Source organism: Sinohyriopsis cumingii, chromosome 9 (genome assembly GCF_028554795.1).
Source record: "Sinohyriopsis cumingii isolate HCF-2022 chromosome 9, ASM2855479v2, whole genome shotgun sequence".
NCBI lineage: Eukaryota > Metazoa > Mollusca > Bivalvia > Unionida > Unionidae > Sinohyriopsis > Sinohyriopsis cumingii.
In genome coordinates this window covers 67,966,447-67,980,428 of record NC_142969.1, presented here as the reverse complement: position 1 = coordinate 67,980,428, position 13,982 = coordinate 67,966,447, and positions in this window count along the sequence as shown.

Below are 13,982 nucleotides of genomic sequence, written 5' to 3'. Positions count from 1 at the left end.
TCCTTGATGATGATCTGGGTCAAGCATCTTCAAGTACGACTTCCTAGCTGAACCGTAACCAACACAACCATAGTCTAGTTTTGAGTGAATAAACATTCTATAAAAATTTAGAATGACTTTTACATCAGCACCCCAGTCAGTGTGCGCTACTATTTTAAGTAGATTTCAAGCATTTAGCTTTCAAGTTCTTTAGGCGTGGAATAAAAGTCAGTTTTCTGTTGAAGATAATACCTAAAATCTTTGTTTCCTCAACAACTGGAATAGGTGTTCCGTCCAGTGTGAGTTTAGGTTCGTCATAAGTAATTGACAGAAATGCATACATACCATTTTAGATTTCGAGAACTTGAAACCGTTAGTACTGGCCCAATTTTGAATTTTGTTGATATTTTGTTGCAGCTGTCTCTCAATTGTATGCATGTGCTTTGATCGATAACATATTAGAAAATCATCAACATATAAGGAACAATCCACACCAGGAGCTAACACTTGGTGATGCTACTGATTTTGATGTTGAAAAGTGTCACAGATAAAATACTGCCCTGGGGCACACCCATCTCTTGCTCGTGCATATCAGAGAGGGTGGAACCCACTCATATCTTGAATTCTCTGTCTGAGAGAAAGTTTGATATGAATGAGGGCAGAGGGCCTTTTACACCCAGATCATGCAGGTCATTTAATATCCCGTACTTCCATGTCGTGTCAAAGGCCTTTTCTAAATCAAAGAAAACCCTGGACAATTGTATAGTTTTCAGTTACATACTTAAAATAATAATAATACTAATACTAATACTACTACTAATAATAATAATACTAATAATAACAATAATAATAATAGTAATAATAATAACAACAACAATAATAATAATAATACTAAAAATAATAATAATAATAATAATAATGTCTTACCTGACCAGACAAGGATGTATAACGTCAATATCCAAAGCGAAAACTGGGTTTTTGGGATCTCCTTTCAGTGATGGAAAACACAATCCTGGGAATCCGCCACAGTGACCTTCCACAACCTGGACTAGCTCTGAAAATAAATAGATAGTCAAATACATCTATTTATTAACGGAGTTAATAAATCTCAGATACTCAAATCCACATGTATATCTGTTGCAACATTGTAAATATATACAACCCTCCATCGCTGACAAATAATGACACTGAATCTTTATTTCATTTCCTTTCCCATTACATAAAAGGTTTCAAAAATGTTGTTTCATATGCGCTATGTTTATTCAGTTTATACTGTATTGTGAGTTTTGCGTATGATTATACATAAAGATTATGATTACTTGTAGGTAATCATGTTTACCTGGATTAAAGTTCACGACACTTGTTTTTCCGTAGGAAATTTATTGTGTACCTCAATTTGCCATGTTTGTACAAAAGATTATTTAAGAGACCTGACTTAGATTACGACTTAGAATTTTCTATAATGGGGATTACAACATAAATTATAACATGAGGACGAGGATGGGGAAAATGACCTTCATCCTGGTCACTGTGTTGTAATATAATTCTCAATTTTAAATTATTTATTCCTGTTTCAACATATGATGAGTGGAATAAGTCGTTCAGTTCTGTTTTAATTTGAGATGATTGATCTGTTTGAATTATTCACAGGAGTTAGAAAGTGCTCAGCTGTACTTTCAGATTAAATCCCTATTTTGGGTTAATTGTGAATTCATTGAGAGACAATTCGGATTGCATAATTGTGATGCACATGGAGTTTGTGTTCTGTGAGTGCATGTGTTACTGAGATTTTTAACGTAGTTTTAACTGTTTTAGAAATATCGCTACAACGTCTGCAGTGTGGCAGTAAATAGTGATGCTTTTCAGTGGGGCATCATGATGTAGTCATGTAGCAACATGTCCCACCCAGTCACATTTTCCTGATAACAGACAAACCAGTTATCATGCTAACCTCTTAATGATGAGTGGCAAGCAAGGTAGCTATTAGCAACATTTTTATAAGTCTTTAACTACTCAACCGGTGTTCAAACCCACAACCTCCCACACTGGAGGCAGACACTCTAACCACTTAGTCCACATGAGTGGCGTGGTACATCAAGACTTGGCACATCAGGCTGGTAATACATCTGCAATTTAAAACTGGTATTTATTGGTAACAGCACTGGCATTCATTCAGAATACTCTACACATCAGAATTATGATAGAACTTTCAGCGGTCTTTTGGGATTTAATTCACAATACTGCAAGTTCCTTTTAAATTTCACTTTGTATTCTAGATAAATAAATTTGCTGAATTTTACAAAACGTGTTGGTTTTTGCAATTTTTGTTACTTAGTTTAAGACCATAGAGACCTAACAAGAAGTTTTACATGATGAAGCTAGAAAGATAAGATGCGTTTTACTTGTTGATTTTGCTTCTTTTCTGCAAATTAAATTTGTGACCATAGAGTTGAAACAGTGTGATACATCAAGGGAAAGCACAAAAACAGTTAATGCTATTCCAGGCTATTAGTATATTAGCAATTTAAAGACTGGAATACATTCATAATACCATTGGACTTCATTCAGGATACACATTGGAATTATGATAGAACTTTTAGGATTCTTTGGGATTTAGTTCAAAATATGGCAAGTAACTTGCGAAATTTCACTTTTTATTCTAGAAAAATACATTTGTTGAATTTTACAAAACTTGTTAAGTAAGGTTGATAAACTTAAACAGTACTATCCCTGGAAAAAGCTATGAATTTTTACATTCACAGTAGAACTGTAATGAAAATGAACTTTTGTGCAAGTTGCCCTGAAAGTGGAATAGAAAGTCTACATTTAAAGTCTGATGATCAATTAAATTCATGCGGTTGATGATGACAATGATAATAATAATAATAACAATAATTAATAAATAATAATAATAATAATAAATAATAATAATCCATGTGATATACTGCAGCCAAAAAAGGAAATAACATGTGCCGTCATATTTTCAACACATACCCGTAGAGAAAACACGGACTCTCCAGTTTCCTCCACAAAACTGTTTCGCATCTCCGGTACAGGGCATTCGGCATTCAGACTCTGATTTTGTATCATACAGATCGTGATCATCTCCACAAAAGCACTCATATCGGAACTGCAATAAATTCAATTGTCAAATTCAAATTTATCTTAGTGTATTGCAAGCAATATATATTTGTCTAAGCAGCAGCCCCTTAAATTGAGACCTAAACGTCACTATCATTCAGTTTCATACACAGGGAAATGTTTGTGACCCAATGAAACACAGGGTTAATTAAATTGATCTTGCAGAAAGAAAAAAACACATTTTTTTATATCATGAAAGCATGAACATTCCTATTATTTCATTGAGTATGCTTAGTATTAAGTATTGAGTATTAAATAGATGGAATAGTTGAATTCCAATATTTAATCAATCTAAACCTATTGTGGAGATTAAAATGGTCTTGAAAGGTAAATAATGATTTACTGGAACTGTTCCAAAGGTCTACTACCAGAACTTTTTAACACATTAACCCCTAGTGATGACTTTACGGGGCAGGAGGTAGCAGCCTACTGCCGAGCTCTGTAGCGTCATGGTCATGCATGATACACTTAAGTGGGTGGTATTATAACAAGGTAGACAGATGTAGCTCTACAATGATACCAAATAATCTGGAATATCTAGTTGCACTATGAAATACAGATAGAAAAACCTCATTTTTAGGACCAGACTTTTTTTTTTACACAAAATTCAGGGGCCCCGAGTGGCCGAGTGGTCTAAAGCGCTCACCGTTCCGGATCACTGCCATCTCACCTCTGTCTGCATGGGTTCCAGTCCAAAGCTCGGCTAGCATGGGTACGTGGGAAAGCCTGCCAGTAGCTTCTCGTGGGTCGGTGGTTCTTCCCTGGGTTTTCCAGGGTTCTTCCTCCACCAGTTATACTGGCCGCCATGTATAGCCTATCTTGTGCTGAAAAATGGCGTTAAACCCTAAAACAACAACAACTACACAAAATTCGCCCGTGGTAGGCATTTGGAATTAAGAGTGGTCTCCATACAAAAATAATAGCTCCGTTTAGCAAAAATAGGAAAAAAGAAGTCCAACTTTTACCCTTTTGCTGCTCATGCACGAGTCAAATAGCCAACGAAAATCAATGTTTCTAGCACCAATATTTCTAGGTTATTGAAAGATGACCGGGGATTTGGTGTTTTTGAGTCTATTCAGAAATAGCTTTCAAAATGTGTTTCCTACTCGATTTTCAGGCAAAAATGACAAAAAGCTCCAGGGGTTAATGTGTTAAACAAAACACAAAAACAAATAGACATTATGCAGTGTAAATATCACAAATATTAAAACATCCTCCAACTGTTAGTTAGCATTAGAATTAGATGCAGCATGACGGCAAAACTAGTTTAGTCCAATTTGTAGCCAGCAAATATTTTCATATAAATTTTTGCATGCATTAAATAGGTCCCAAGCAAGAAGTCTGAGAATAATATACAGCTACTAATTATTTTTTATCATCATGTACCTGAAGACAGCTCATTTAGCCAAAATAGTGGCGGTAATTGTTGTCCTTCTTATTGCAGTTCCAAAACATTTTTGTTCCCATCCCTTAAAAAACTAGCTGTAATAATTGCAAATATCACCTCTTGTAGCAAACAGAAACATATAGTTTTACCTTCTTATCATAGCTAACCCATGGGACTTAAGCTCACATGACATATCAGACTAGACATTGAGTAGCACAAAGACCTTTATTAACGTTTGTCTAAAACCCATGTATCAGATCTATCAAGGATCTGAGTCATTAAACACAAAGACGGTGGAATATACAAAATTAGGAGTTATGAAAAACAAGTCTCTCTCTCTTTAGTCAAATGATTTTAGCATCAGCTATAAGTCTCGCAAACAGATCTGGATTATAACAAACGCAATACAGAAATAAGCAACTCAATGCTGATGGTGAAGAACTAATTACAACAGATCAGACTCCCACAGACTGACATGAATATCATGCCAACCTTATTACACTACAACACAGATATAAAAACATAACGACAGAAAGGAAGGCATAGCTCCAATCAGACTATAACGGCTATATATAGATCATCAGATTCCTCAGTCATAATGAGGACACACGTCCTTTGTCCTACTGCAGAATATCTGAAATTTGGTAAAATAGCTAATGTCATCAGAAGAACAACTATAAGCATGCGAAATAACAAGATATTCTAAAATAGTTTTGACAGTTTTCCAAGAAATATAAAAACCAGACCAAACCAACCAAAAAGAAAAATTTACATCATTCATTCTGATTCTTAAAGCCATCATACAATGTCACTTGTATGTTCCACATCTACACGAGAACACAATTTTACAGGGTTCATCGCTAAATTATCACTAGTAAATGATAAACAGCTAGTGTCTAAATGAAGCAAAAGACATAGAAAGCAAATTTTTTAGTAAATTATGTTTCTCCGAGAATACTTACCCGATCACACTAACGTCAGGATATAAGCCTGCCACCTCTCGAATCCAGCCCTACTAAAAGACGAAAATTCGTCTTTTCTGTCTCTCTCATATAGACCAAAGGGCAATAACTCTTGCCCCTTACCTCCCCTTGCCACCGCCAGGTGTCGCTAGTTTTTTAAGCTAATTGATATATATTATATGAGGATGCTCGCATAGCGGGGTGGTTGGGAGGGTTTTTAAGTAATGTGATCGGGTAAGTATTCTCGGAGAAACATAATTTACTAAAAAATTTGCTTTCTCCTTCAAATACGTTCCCCGAACACATTAACGTTAGGAGAATAGGTAATAGGAGGAGGGAATGCTGAGCATCCTACCTCCACCCCAGGTACCTTCTAGGGAATGATGGCTGGATTCCCCATTTGAACGATAACCCGTTCTCCTAATTTCATCAGCAACACAGACTAGGGTCCCATGATATGTGACCCCTATATACGGTTAAGAAGATAGTTATTGAAATCTTCTTTACCTACGAAATTTCACTGGCGAATCCAGCGAAGCTGATAGGCTGTGCTGATTGTTTTAAATGGGTCTGGTGGTCATCTGGGCTGCCGACACCGGACCTACCAGATTCAAGGTTTGCCTCTGCGAAGCCAAATCTCTGAGATAAAAACTGGAGAAGGTTGACTCTGCATGCCAGCCAACAGCTTCTATTATATCTCAGATCAAAACATTGCGTTCAAATGCAAGGCTCGCCGAGATTGCTCTAATCTCATGAGCTGTAATCTTCAAGAGGCAACTCTGATCTTGTGAGACCTCAGAGTACACTGAGCGTATAACCCACTTCAGCCATGAAGGAAGGGCTTGAGGGGTGATATCCCGTTTACCAGCTTTGACCGGAAGAAAGAGGCGCTTACGTGTGTCCCGACACGCCTCTGTGCATTTTAAATAGTGCTTGAGTGCACGAACAGGTTCTTGCATGGCTGTTGCTCTTGACTTATCTATGGAAGAGAGCGAGCAAATGACGATTCTTTGATTGCTAATGGATGGTAACCTACTTTTGGCTACAAAGCCTGGTTGCGTCAGGAGGACCACTGAACCATCTGATCTGAACTGAAAAAAGTTCAGGTCACTGGAAAAGGCATGTAACTCGCTCACCCTGCATGCTGAAGCTAAGGCTATCAAGAAACATGTTTTGTATGATAGTAGCTTTAATGAAGTGTGGGCTAAAGGTTCAAATTTGTCTGAATTGAGCCATGTTAAAACCCAGGACAGATTCCATTTTGGAAACAGGGTGAGGGATTTTGGTCGATTGAAATCAAAATTGGCTACAAGATCTGATAGATCTTTGTTATGCCCAATATCACATCTACCATGATGGCAGAATGTGTCTGATATCATGGAGCGGTAGCCTTTGATAGTAATTGGGGCCAACTGTTTCTCCTCGAAAAGCCAGAGAAAAAAATGTCGGCCAGTTGAGGGATTGAGACGCTCAAAGGGACGATGTTATTGCTATGGCACCAGTCCCTGAAAACATGCCACTTTCCCTCGTAAGCCTTCAGAGTGGAGGGCCTTCTTGCTCTTGAGATTCTCTCCACAATCGAAGGTTTAAACTGTTTGTCTTGCAAGGCTGTCCGGACAAGAGCCAAGCGTAAAGAAGAAGACGGTCCGGACAGGGGTGACCGTGGTTATTTGAAAAGATTTGGAGTGGTTGGAATCTTCCTTGGTAGATCTATCGCTAGATCGTGTAGATCGGTGACCCAGGATTTGTTCCATCTGAGAGGGGCAATCAGAATCATCCGACAGTTCTGACCCCTTAACCTTTGGATTATTTTCGGTACCAAAACCATGGGAGGGTAGGCGAATGCCCACAACGCCTCCCAGCTGATTGACAGAGCGTCCATGGCCCAAGCCTCTGGGTCTGGAACCGGAGAGACGAAGATGGGCAACTTGCGATTCCACCTTGTCGCATAAAGATCGATCATCGGACGCCCCCAAAGTGTGCAAATCCAAAGAAAGACTGACTGACGGAGTGACCATTCCATGTGAATAACTTGACCTTTCCTGGATAGAGTGTCGGCCAAGACATTGAGTCTGCCGGGAATGTATCTGATTTGTACATTGATGTGGAGGTTGTCGCACCAACGTAGAAACTGCCAGATCAGAATGCACAGGTCTGGTGATTTGGTGCCCCCTTGTTTGCGGAGGTAAGTCACCACCACAGAGTTATCTGACATAATGAGGACAGTTTTTCCTGAGAGCTGATCCTTCCAGAAATGAAAGGCATTGATGACAGCCCTCATTTCTAAAAGGTTGATGTGGAGAGGCCTCTCCCCTGGCTCCCACGTGCCGCTGACTGTAGCAAAGTCAAGCAACAGGTGGGCACCCCAACCATAGGTACTGGCGTCGGTACATACCATTATCTCCGCTTGGGGCATCTCCAGAGGAATCCCCGTGGACAGCCAACCAGGGTTGTGCCACTGACGCAGGAATGATCGTATCTCGGGCGTGATCATTATTGTTTGATTGAGGGGACTTGAAAAGGAGCGCCATTGTGCCAGTAATGCCATTTGTAAGGGATGCATAAAAAGACGGCCAAGCGGGATTAAGTCCACCGCTGCATTGAATAATCCGAGGAGTTGAAGAATTCTCTCACTGAAATCCACGTCCTGTTGGAAACGGACTCGATGAGTTCGACGATCCAGATTACGCGAGCGCGAGGAAGCCATACCAGATTCAGATCGGTGAGAAACTCCATACCTAGATGGACAAAACGCTGGGATGGACGGAGATCGGACTTTTTCCAGTTCACGAGAAAGCCTAGATGATCTAAAAGTGCTACAAGATCATTTCTGCCTTTGAGCAGAATAGAACTTACCATATGTTTCTGGAGGATGTCGTCCAAGTACACTGCCGTCCCTTTAGATGAAGTCGAGCGGAACAGGGTGACGACGCAATCCATAACCTTGGTAAAAGCCCAAGGGCCGATGTTGAGGCCAAAGGGTAGGACCTGGAACTGATAAACCACGTCGCGGTAAGCGAATTGGAGAAATTTCCGTGATGCGGGGTGGACAGGGACGTGAAAATATGCATCGGTCATATCTAGACTGACGGCATAGTCGTCCCGCCAGATGGAAAGATGGATTGATCTCGCCGTTTCCATCTTGAATTTCGGTGGTAAAATGTATTGGTTGAGGCGACTCAGATCGATGATCGGCCTCAACTTGCCGTTTGCCTTCTGGGAGAGGAGGACAGGGGAGGGGGTTGGATAAATGAAATCCGAAGCCCCTCCGAAATGACCTGGATCACCCAATCGTTCTGAAGAAAAAGATGGTCCAGTGGTCCTGAAATTGCAGGAGGCGGCCGCCCACAGGCAGGCTGTCCGCGGGTGGTGGGGAGGGTATATCAACTTTTAGAGTTTGGAGGCTTGAAGACGGAGAAACTTGTTTCTTACCGCTTCTGTATGGTTGCCTCCTAGCCTGATTAGACTGTTGTCTCCTAGCATTGGGTTGGGATATATACTGCACATTTGATTGTAAGGATCCTTTGTCCCTGGTCTGCCAATCATCCCTCTGCTGTGGCAGGGGATTTTTTCCAAATGCCTGTGAGGGTTGGGCAGCAAGTTGGAGGGGCAGTTCCTGAGCTGCCTGCTTCCGAACTTCTTCAATTTTTCCTCCAAAGAGTAAAGGCAACCCAAACGGAGTCATCCGTAAAGCCAGAGTATGATGGGGCTTGAGCGATGTGGACCGCAGACATGCGTCACGTCGTATCAGGTCTAAGTTGGCAGAAGCAGTCAACGCATTAGCCATGGAGTAGTGAGCTGCCCTGTTAATAACTCTAGCAATCCGGGCCGTCACTTCCCAAGCGTGGTCACTGTCGGATTTTTCTGCTAGTCGGAAAATGGCTAATGAAGCCAAGTCTAACACTGAAGACATAGCGACTATGTTCTGGACTAGCTTTGACGTGGCATGGAACACATTTTTTTTTTGTCCACTTTGTAAAATAGTGGAGCGGACATGTGAACTGCTGCCATATTTTTGTCCAGGGCCGGAAGATCCGTACTGAAGGCATCTGAATGAGTTTTGTACCAGTGACACGAGAACATCGCTGGTACTTGGCTTTCTGAAAAGAACGTCTTAGCATTCCCCGGATCACCTATTCGTCCTGATAGACGATCACTGATCTCCTTAATTTTTGACGACTGGGGAAGGAGCCGGAAGGATGGCGTCTCTTCCTCCCCGTCAAGATCTACAGTTGCCTTAACTTTGTAGTCTTGAGTGGCGGTAGGAGGTGGAGGGCATTCTAAAGTTGCCAACACCCTATAAATTTCTTCCACTGCCGCCTTGAAGCCAAACTCAGTCCATTCCATGACTGGATCTGTGTACGGCTGATTTGCAGGAGTTTCGTCACCCTCACTGTGTGCCGAGTCGTGTTCTGGAATAGCTTGCATTTCTGGATAGAGCATACCAGGTGGCATAGCTGATGCGATTCCGTCATCCTTGACACTGTCACTAACTCTCCCTTGTGGATAAGCCGTGAACATATGGACAGCCGGCCCTGCCGGCTGGTTTGTCTGGCTTGTGGTCAGCCTGAATGTTGGTGACGGTCCTGCTATCACCGGTACCAGCTGCTCCAATGGCCTGGCTGGACAGACAGATTTCTCACTAAAATCTCCGCCATGGTATTGGTATGTTGCCGGCGGTACAGCTTGACGGACGGATTTATCATTAAGATCCCCGTAAATCATATTTGGTCGGACCGTTTTAGCAATAGGGTCCCCATGCTGGGACAACTTGATGGCCGGTGACATAGAGGATGTAACATGAAATGGATCCGATGGATCTGGTAAAAAACCCATGCGTCCCGACTTACAGGCCCAAAGGCCATGCTCGGACATGCTGGGGGACTTACGCCCACTGGGCAGCCTAAAATGGGGGAACATTCCCCCAAAGAGTCAAAAAAAGCTGTGGAAGCAAGCGAGGGAAATAAGGGTAATATCTGGCCTGATGTCAATAGCTGCGTCATCGTTTCCTGGACCAAACGACGCATCTGTTCAAAGGTGGACTGTTGTACCCTGTCAACATTATTTTCCTCTATTGCCACTGATGTTACTGTGGCTGACGGTTGCAAACGACGAACTTTAGGTGCAGGGTGGACCCCAATGTCCCCCACTTTTGCTGCCTTCTCGATTACATCAGCCCACATTTGCTCTGTCCAAGTATTACACACGCTGCATGGTATAGATGATGTACACTTGGTACATACAATACAAGAGTCATGGTTGTCTTCTTTTGCTTTTAACTTTTTGCATTTCATGCATTTGGTTGACATTTCTACTGAAACGACACAAGAAAAGAAAACAAAGCACAAATTAGCAATTCAGCATGTTATTAATTCACTAATACCACAATCGTTACTAACGGAAGCAAAATTAGTCAGTGTTGCGTTAACTCTTAACTGACAACACGAGTTCAGCGATAGCGTGTGTAACATGGTCTTCAGTAAATGAAATCCGTAAGGGTGACAAAGTCACTCAATTTTGAAAAAATTGTTAAGATAATGTATACAACCTGTAGATGATTGTCCAACGCAATAAATCCAAATTTAACTTCGGATGGTCCAATTTAATGCTAAGATGGCTTGGATTGTTTGGAGGTATAATGTATGTGTTATCAGTACAAGCGAAGCTTAAAAACTAGCGACAACTGGTGATGGCAAGGGGAGGTAAGGGGCAAGAGTTATTGCCCTTTGGTCCATATGAAATAGACAGAAAAGACGAATTTTCGTCTTTTAGTAGGGCTGGATTCGAGAGGTAGCTGGCTTATATCCTAACGTTAATGTGATCGGGGAACGTATTTGAAGGAGAAATGTGTGCAATGGCAGCTCTTGATGTTTGAAAGGCTTACAGTACTGTGTAACATGATAGTGTCATCCACATACCTTTTTATGTAAGTGGTAAAACAGCAACATCCAGGACCAAATACAACAAAGTATTAACGAGGAACGATGCTCTCTTTGTACTGGCATAACAGATGCAGATGGTACCATACAAGCAGTGGGTAAAAGAGAAGCTGTAGAGTTTATGCTCTTGTATGTAGTTGTTGTTGTTAATGGTGGTGTAGGGTTTAAAGCCATTTTCAGCACAAGATAGGCTATATATAGGTGGCCAGTATAACTGGTGGAGGACGAACCAGGAAAACCCCCGGAAATAACCACTGACCCATGAGAAGCTACTGGTAAGCTTTCTCACATACCCACATTGGCCGGACAGGGACTCAAACCCATGCAGACAGAGGTGAGATGGCAATGATCCATAATAGTGAGCGTTTTAAACCACTCGGCTACTCTCTTGTATGTTAATACAGATTAAAAATTAACAGCAGCAAATACAATGCTGCTGTATGAAACATACCAGCAAAACTAATCCCACATCCCTGGATCCTTGGATCAACAACAGTGAATGAATCCACAAATATCACCTATATAATTAAAATGTGGGCTTTATATTATTGCAGCAAAATGGTTGTTCTAAATAATTTTTGAACATGCGATGTCTAGTGGTTGTTCACAGATGTAAAGTTGTAGCAGGTAAGGACACAAATATTTTATAGCACGATTTACTCTAAAATGTCAATATTTTTATACGGTTACATTGAAAAAGAAGAAACATCCATTGATCATATAAAACCTCCCATCAAACTTGCAATACCTGTATGGGCTTTCATTACAAAATATACTCGGTATATAGTCTGATATTTGATGATTACACGTCAAATACCAATGGTGACTTACATGTCCTTATAAGGTCATGCTTTGAATTTCACTCCATGGTAGCCAATATGGACAAAAATTGATACAATATTGCTTATGATCATACATCTTGAACATAAATAAGAATAAAATAAAAGTTAAACTTTCCTGCAATCAGTAATATTTCAATAATAAAAATAACAATAATAATAATAATAATAATAATGAAGATACAAATAATAATAATATTGCATTTAAAATTTAATATATATTTTATTAATTTGTATTGTTGTTATTTATGGAATTCCACCTTAATTACATGTGTGTGTTCAATCTGATCATTGGAAATTTCGTTTTTTGTGGATATATTATACCTGGTCCAGTGAAAGCGTGAACATTCATTCTCTTACATAAGTTGCAATTTATGTTTTTTTTAATATGTGAGTGCTACCATACCTAATTTAGACATATACCATGATAAAATAGAGTAGTCCCTGCATGGTACGTTAGTTGAGGTCAGCCACCATACGCTGTTTTATTTACATTTACGCTCTTTGATTGATAAAGATTTTTATAGGAATAGAAAGAAGAAAAGACATAGAAACTTTACAAATTATAAGTAAGTAGCAATAGCAAAACAGTTTTAATTTGTACCGATAAGAATATTACATACCACGATAGTATAGTGTTCTGGGCTACAAGTGTGGACCTAAACAATCAATCATGTTTTAAAAAGTACCAATAAGAACATTAAGTACCACAATAATACAGTGTTCTGGGCTACCAGTGTGGACCTAAACACTGAATCATGTTTTAATATGTACCGATAAGAACATTAAGTACCACGATAATACAGTGTTCTGAGCTACAAGCGTGGACCTAAACACTGAATCATGTTTTAATATGTACCCATAAGAACATTAAGTACCACGATAACACAGTGTTCTGGGCTAAAAGTCTGGACCTAAACACTGAATCATGTTTTAATATGTACCGATAAGAGCATTAAGTACCACGATAGTACAGTGTTCTGGGCTATAAGTGTGGACCTAAACACTGAATCATGTTTTAATATGTACCGATAAGAGCATTAAGTACCACGATAACACAGTGTTCTGGGCTACAAGTGTGGACCTAAACACTGAATCATGTTTTACTTTGTACCGATAAGAGCATTAAGTACCATGATAATACAGTGTTCTGGGCTACAAGTGTGGACCTAAACACTGAATCATGTTAATTCTAGATTTCAAAATATTATAACGTGACGAAATCAATAAAGTCAAACATTAGAACTTTAGGTATTACTGCCACTAAGGCTATGGTTTATTTCCCTCTCGGGGGGAAAAAAGAAGGGCCCATTGAATAAGTTGCTTTTCTGTTACTGACCTCAACCCCAGCAAATCGTAAACCAAGCTGACGACAGTAGTTGATGCAAAACTGAGGCGTCATCAGCTGATCGTCGTCCAGGTATCCTTTGGACAGTAACCGTTTCTTCCTATCTTCAAAACATCCTATGTAAGCTACAAACAAAGCATAAAGTTATGAAAAATATAATTGTTTATGCTTTATTTTAGTCTTACCGAGAAAGCAATATACAACGTTTCCAGTTGTCATCAACTTCAAAACAATATATACAAATTTGTTTTTGACTGTGCAATGTTAAAGAGCTTCATGCATCACAATTAGCAAAATAAATGCCAAGTTTTCAAAAGAGAACTGTCTAATTAAAATATTTCAGAAGTGTTTACTTTAGTAAAAGTAACTAAAAATGGTATCACATCA